This window comes from Colossoma macropomum, unplaced genomic scaffold (assembly GCF_904425465.1).
Source record: "Colossoma macropomum unplaced genomic scaffold, Colossoma_macropomum, whole genome shotgun sequence".
Lineage (NCBI taxonomy): Eukaryota > Metazoa > Chordata > Actinopteri > Characiformes > Serrasalmidae > Colossoma > Colossoma macropomum.
In genome coordinates, this window is record NW_023495351.1 from 305,734 (window position 1) to 313,380 (window position 7,647).

Here is a 7,647-nt window from a genome sequence, read left to right on the forward strand (position 1 = left end):
ATTATTTTCTTAAGATTTTCCTAAGAAAATCTCCATTGTTTTCTTATTGTATGCTACGTTGCATTTTACCATGTACCATAAACAACACAAGATACATTTTGAAGTTGTATTAACTGTTATTTCCATTATTGGGTTAATCTGGAGTAAAATGGAGGAAAACCATCAAACCAAGCGTTTAAAAAATGTAGCAAACAAGAACTAGAGGTGATGGTGGAAGAAACAGCAAACAGGGAAAAAAAATCCTCCTTAGAAAATACGATAATTGTGATGGATGAGGATGGGCAAAAGGAGCAGACAAAGCATTCGGAAAAAAAATTCCCATTCCCGAAAAAAATTTAGATGCTCACCTTGTTAACTCTCACAGCCTAAGACAAGTGAGAGACTGTTGTAAGAACATGTAAGAACACAGTATTTTCAAGAATACCGGTTGTTCTTAGAATTATTAGTGAGAAAATGGTTAAGAAAATAAAAAGGGGTTAATTCTTCAGAAGTTATTTGAATAATAGCAATTACTCGTAACCTTTTCTTAAGAATGAAATTAAGAAAAAACACATTTAAGAAGATTTTCATTCCTAAGACACTTATGTAAATCCAGCCCCTAAAGCAACAATGCACTGTGCCACCTTCACCGCGCTGTGCAGTTCCTTACACTCAGCAGCTGTGCAGCTAGCATAACATACTATAGTGCAGTTGGTCAGCATGCTTTCAGTGGTGCTCCCATAGAAATTCACCAACAGTTCCTCTGGGAACTGGGCCTATTTCAGCTTCTTTGATTCTTTTTTGGGCTTTTTTCACCAGGTAGGAGGTGTTTGAGGTCCATGTTAGCCGTTTCCACCCATTAAGGACGAGGACAAGGTTGTTGTCCCTGCACTATTTGGCCAGATGTTCCAGGTCACGCCTGTAGGTCGTCTCCTCATTGTTTAAAATGAGCCCAACTATTGTGGTGTCACCTGTGAATTTGCTTATGCAATTGGAGGTGTGAAAAAGTGGTGCAGTCATGTGTGGAGTGTGAAAAGCATAGGGCCCTGTGGAGTTCAGGATGAGGATGAGGGTGGAGGAGATGTGACTTTCAAATCTGACCTGGTGTGGTCAGGCCATGAGGAAATCCAAGGCCTAGTTTCACCAGTTTTCTAACCAGTCTGTGGGGAATTACACAAATAACATTCTCACAAAATTGTTTGGTTCTTCTAAGTGTGTCATAGCAATGTGTCATGCTGTTGCGATGGCATCTTCAGTAGAGTGATTTGGCCAATGGTGCTTATCCAGATCAGGTGGGATAATGGTTTTGGTATGTGAAAGCACAAGCTTCTCAAAGCATTTCATGACTGTCAGCATTAGAGCTACTGGACGATAGTCATTCAGACATTTTGTGCCTGATTTCTTGGGGACTGGGATGATGGTAGAGGATATAAGACATGTTGGAACAAGTCAAAGTGTGCATCAAAGTGGATAAATCAGGACATCAGGCAATGTAGCATCATCACTAGGCAGCACTGTGATGGTAACTGTGCATCACACCTGACCTTAACAGTGCCCATTAATGGATGTATTAGTTGACTAGTTGATGATGTTATGCTACCCTTACTACAGTGGTATAGAAATCAATAAACATTTATTTTTACTATGCAATTATTTTGGGTAACATGATGGTTTGTTTCAAATACAGCTGAACTAAATTACACTGAAATGTCCAACAGGTTCTAGGTATTAGCTTGGTAAATGTGACAGACAAACTCCAAAGTGCTGTATGCTTATTTTGGATAAAATTGTACCCAGATAGTTAAATGTGTGTCAAGTTCGATATTTGTATATCTGTTTCTGCATCTTTGTGATCATAAAGTGCAGAAATATGGTTCAAACATTTCCTGAATCTGCAGAGTCACTCTTTCCATTCCATCTTATCACGAGATCATATGTGACTCACATCTGGAGTTATGAGGCTATGAAGAGGGGCTAAGATACACATGATCTGCCTCTCACCATGTGGAACTGGTGGATTTGTGTGTTTGTTTACATTTTGTGTCAAACTGACAAATGGACACACAAGAAATCACTAAGAACTGACCCATCCAGCGAAGTATTGTGAGAAGCTTGTGGAAGGCTACCTGAAGTGTTTTGTGCAAGTTAAGCAATTAAAAGCCAATGCAACCAAATTCTCATGAAGTTTTTTTAGCCACTGAAAATCTGATATAGCAAATAAAACCTGCATCGAATCTGTTTCTTATGTCTCTTAGCCATTATTTTGAAGTTACCTCTTCTGGAAATAAATACATGCTCTAACTGACTTAACAGAGGAAATGTGTCTTGAGCCCAGGTGTATGTAAACTTTTGGCTTCAACTGTACATACTATATACCACTCTTATGTATTTAACAGTATTTGCATGGCTTCAAATAACTACCTACTACTTAGAAATTTCTTTGATTTGCTTTCCAGTTTAAATGTGGGATTTTAGTGTATTTTAGTTGGACTGTCTGGTTACTCACTATCATTTTACCCAAAATAATTGCACAGTATTGCATCCAATTCCTTGAACCTGTCAGGCATTTCAGTGTAATTTAGTTAAGCCCTTCAATGGCTATGGTCTAGTTACAGGCCCAAAGTTTTATTACACAGTTCTATAACCTAAGAATAGCTCAGCCAGTTTGTAATGAAGTTGCTGTAGTTACGGAACAATAAGCCTTTGTATGTAATAAACCTGGGATTTTAATAGGTTAAACTCTCTTGGAACTTATTATCACAACACTCAAAATAATTATCTAGTTCTTTGGAGTTTGTTCCTCACCTGATTAGGACCTACATCTTGGCGACTATCACAGAAAGCGATACAGATTCCAGCACAATTGGTGCTTGGACCCCTATCCATTGCCATTCTATACCATACAATCCTGGTATTTTTCCCCTCCTCCTTATTGTACTCACACAGATGTTTAACTGTGACGCGACATTTTCTCTGCTCATCAGCAAACGTGTATTTCTCCAGCTTATGATGCTGATCACAGCTTGGACAACACGGTTTAAGAAGACTAATCCACAGGATTATGATTATGTTGTGACCCAGGAATAGAAAGGCATCAGTGACTTCACCGGATCAGCAAGAAGGGGGGGGGGGAGTACATTTACGCATCCGACAAAGTGCATAACATGGTGACAATGCTGTTAGCAGCCACTATAAGCACTCGGGTCGGATTTAGTTGAATATGAGGAAAATGATTTGCTGAAGGATTAATCTTTTATTGTAGTGTAGCATCATTATGTCAAATATCTGTCCTACTTTACTGTAATGGAATCACTGATCTAAAGGTTGCTCTGGTTCACAGAGTCAACCGAATCATCTCTCTGATACATTTCCATACAGTGCTTATGATTAAGCAAGCGGCTTCTGCATTAGGCAGCTGTCATCACAGCCATCTTATATTTACATAGTTTATATCTGCTTGTATTGGGGCAATATTACTGCATTTAAAATGCAATTACATTCCTTTGTTTTGCTTATTCTGTAGTTGTGAAAACAGACAAAAAGAGAGCACATTAGGTGTAGTACATAGTCATGTGCAAAACTTTGCATGCCTCTGGTCGAATGACATGTTATACTGATGAAAATAAGTTAACACACCCTCTACAGAGAACACGCTTCTGCACATTTTCATACACAGTTACTGTTTATTTGCTGAATTTAACATAATGGTGAAAAATAAAACTTCAAATTTGGCCAAAATTGGTGCATTTTATGTTTTATTAATTTTTTCAATATTTTCAACATTTTCAATGTTTTCACAAATCAACAAAATGTAATTTGACCATGGGGGTTCAGACTTTGGCATAGTTGTAAGGTGTTAATATTAGATATTATAATGAGCAACAGCTAAGGTACATTTGCTTCTAGTCATAGCATATCTGATATCAACCCGTTTTGATAGCTAGCAAGCCAATAAACTTAGTGCTCACATCAACATGACCTTATTAGGGAAACATATTTTGTGTAATCCCACAAAATGATTCTCACTTGTTATCATTCCTACAAAATCTCTCAGAGAAAGAGTTGCGAATTATATCAGTGTAACACAATATAAAAGTATCTGGACATTTGTGCCAAGCTCATTGTGTTGTGAAACAAAACACCTCTTTTTTACAGTCTGGTTGAAATTGCTCTCCAGGTTTCTACACACAAAGACTTTACCATCAGTTTGAAGTTTTTCTCAGAAAATAATGCTTATAATAATTGTAATAATTGCTGTGAGCTTGTCACCTGCTCCAAAATGATTCTATGTTGTAGTAAACAAGATGGTGATTAAAGTAATATAAGGTTGAATTCTGGGATTTACACAAACAGCTCAGTAACTGAAAGTGCCTTACAAAAAATGACTTACATACCCTGAAAATACTCTTTGGCACAGATCTCTCTAAAACACAGATGAATTGCTCTGAATTTTGGTGGAAGAATGCGGCTAGGAAATGTGGGAATGTGACCAGAAGTTCACACTGCTTGACCTTCTACAACAACTTTAAAAGCCTGTGTTAAAATGTGCCCTGCGTTAGGTTGTTCCCTGCGCTCCCCTACTTGAGAGTATCTAAGAGCAGTCCCTTAACCCGCAGACCAAAGGTTTTATCACACACTTCTATAACCCAAGAATAGCTCAGACAGTTTGCAGTGAAGTCCCTGTAGTTACTGAATATAAAATAAAAGTTCTTGATGTCAGCTGGCTCATTATTGTTTGGAAAGTTTATTTGGCTGGTTTAAAGGCCTTGGTGTGAACATCTACACTGGATTTCGAGGAACACTTCAAACAGTTGTCTGCTCTGGACTTGTCTGTGATCAAATACTGTTTTAACATACTTCACCGCTGCTGTAAACATCCCCTGTTTACCTACCCTGTATGAGTCATTGTCACTTTTAATGCAGTGAGAACACTGAAATGAAGTGGACATTGTTTTCTGTTGAAAGCTTGATGGACAGGACGTGATTAGCAGCAGCTACTGTGCGTTTCACCTCCATTATTATTGAGTAGAGAGTCGATTCTGAATGTTTCCAAGCTCTTTGATGAAGCCTTTCCCTTCCCCACCAGCGGTTTTGAATGTGCATAAATCTGTGCAGGAGTACATTTTTCTTCAGAGAAAAAAAAGCCTTTCATCTCAAAACTACTTTGGGTAGAGCTAAAAAATTAAAGCTACAGTGTAGATTTTATCACTAAAGAGTAAAAAATGATCACAGTTATCTGAACATACACAGTTCTCTGAAATCTCATTACAAAGAAGTACTTGTGTGTTTAATGGGCAGAAATTTACTTCTAGCTCTCCAATGAGCAGAGCTTTTTAAAAATGCACAGGACACACTGGCTCAGAGCTACTGCACCATCTGCTGCACAGAAATTGTCCAGCTGCTTTTCTATTCACCAAATCATTCAAAATTGTTTATTTTTTCCCATTAGGTCCACTTGTAGTGGCTCTACAGTGTTTAAACTGCTGTGGGCTGAACAGGTAGATATTTATAAAAAGTAATATTATATCAATATAAAATATGTTTTTACTTTTATTTCAAATGAGTTATGAAAATGTTGTTTTCTGTGACATGGGCCCCTTTAACCCCTTATATGGGCTCTTTAAGCCCACTGGTGGACCCAAAGTTTTATAACACACTTCTGTAATCTGAGAATAGCTCAGACAGTTTGCATTGAAGGCCCTGTAGTTAATGAATAATAAGCATTAATATGTAGTAAGTCTGAGATTTCAAGAGGTAGACAATCATCACTGTCAAAAGCTTAAAGTGAACAGTTAATTTACATCAGTCCTAAATTGAATTCTTTGATGTTGGAAAATTACGACCAGCCTTTTCATATCACAGTAAATGAAGTACCATGCAACAGAATTCCTGCTAAATTCACATGTTCGTTTCCTTTCTCTTCTCTCCATTTCTGGTAATGTATGATGTAAAAGGGAAGAATTCAAACTTGGCTACAGTCATGAATAGATACTGAATAATTTATAGCGGATACTTATTAATTTGTAGTAGATACTATATTAGTTATTTATTCATAGTGGATACTAAATAATTTACAGTAGTTTTTCAAAAATTCAGAGTAGATATTGAATAAGTTATAGTAGACACTAAACCATTTTAGTAGGTACTGATTAATTTATTATAGATACTGAATAATTCAAAGTAGATACTGAATAATTCAAAGTAGATACTGAATAATTCATAGTAAATACTAAATCATTTATAGTAGGTACTGATTAATTCATAGTAGATACTGAATAATTCACAGCAGATGCTGAATAATTCAAAGGAGATACTGAAAAATTAAAAGTAGATACTGAATAATTTAAAGTAGATACTGAATGATTCATAGTAGATACTAAATAATTTATCATAGATACCAAATAATTCAAACTAAATACTGAATCATCCAAAGCAGATATGGTGTACTTCTTAATTATTAGATAACCTTTCATAAGATTTTAAAACTAGTCATTGGTTTTCATCTGAATGCTTCTCTCTAATGATTAGACTCTTTTTAATTCATTACTCATTATTGTATATTCATTAGTCACTTTCTTGTTCATTATTCTCATGATTTTTATGGTTATTGAGCAGAAGAGGATGGGCTCCGCTTTTGAGTCTTGGTTCTTCTCAAGGTTTCTTCCTCTCAAGGTTTCTGTTTCTTGCCACTGTTGCCCTTGGCGATGCTCACTTGGGTCACAGACCCAGATTTTCTGTGAAGGTACCTTGTGAGGGCACCCGTTATAAAAAGCTGTATATAAATCAAATTAAATCGAGTAATATATTTCACGGTGCATAACCGTATAAAAACCTGCATTTCAAAGTGTTGAAAAAATTAGTTGATGTCAGTATTCAAAGATTAGGATATTAAAGCACTAAGAATGACCCAGCTCATAAATTCTCTGTTCCTAATCGTGAGCATAATGTCATCACAACATTTATCACAGAGAAACATTTTTCTCACTTCTCACTGCTAACAGCAAAGGTGTGAACTTCTTGTTTCAGCTTGTTGTAAAAATGTCTGTGAGCTTCCCCAAATCTCTGTAGCTTATATACAACAAAATCTAAGCCTAAAATATCCACAACCCCCTTTTGTTTTCTCCTCACCACAGAACCCTGAGGCTAGTTTTGGCAGTGCCTTTGGCTGATGGACACTGGCTTCATCGAATAATACATTTTCATCTTTTTTTCATGCTCTCAGCAAGAAATTTACTTTGCACCTTGAATCTTTGCGAGTCCAAACTCTATTTCAATTCCCCTTCGCTACAACCTCACAAGGCAGCTCATAGCGTGGTCCAGAATTCTTTGGTGCTGCCAGGAAAGTGTGAATGTGCTTTTATAAGACATAATGCAATGCTATAGCGCTGAGTCACTGTGTGTGATGAATGCAGATTGTACTTTATTTATACTCTAAGGCTGAAGCAAAAAATGCAGATTGTATAATTACAACTAATGCTTCACACTGAAATATGTTGTATTCTGCTTCTCCAGTATATCTAGTTGAAATAGAAGTAGTCCTACGCTTTTTTGGGATAAAGTGGCACAAGAAAGCGTGCACCATAAACATCAGATGAACCTCCACTGAGCTCCACTGACCACATTTAACCCCTTAAAATCTCAGGCTTATTACATACTAAGGCTTATTAA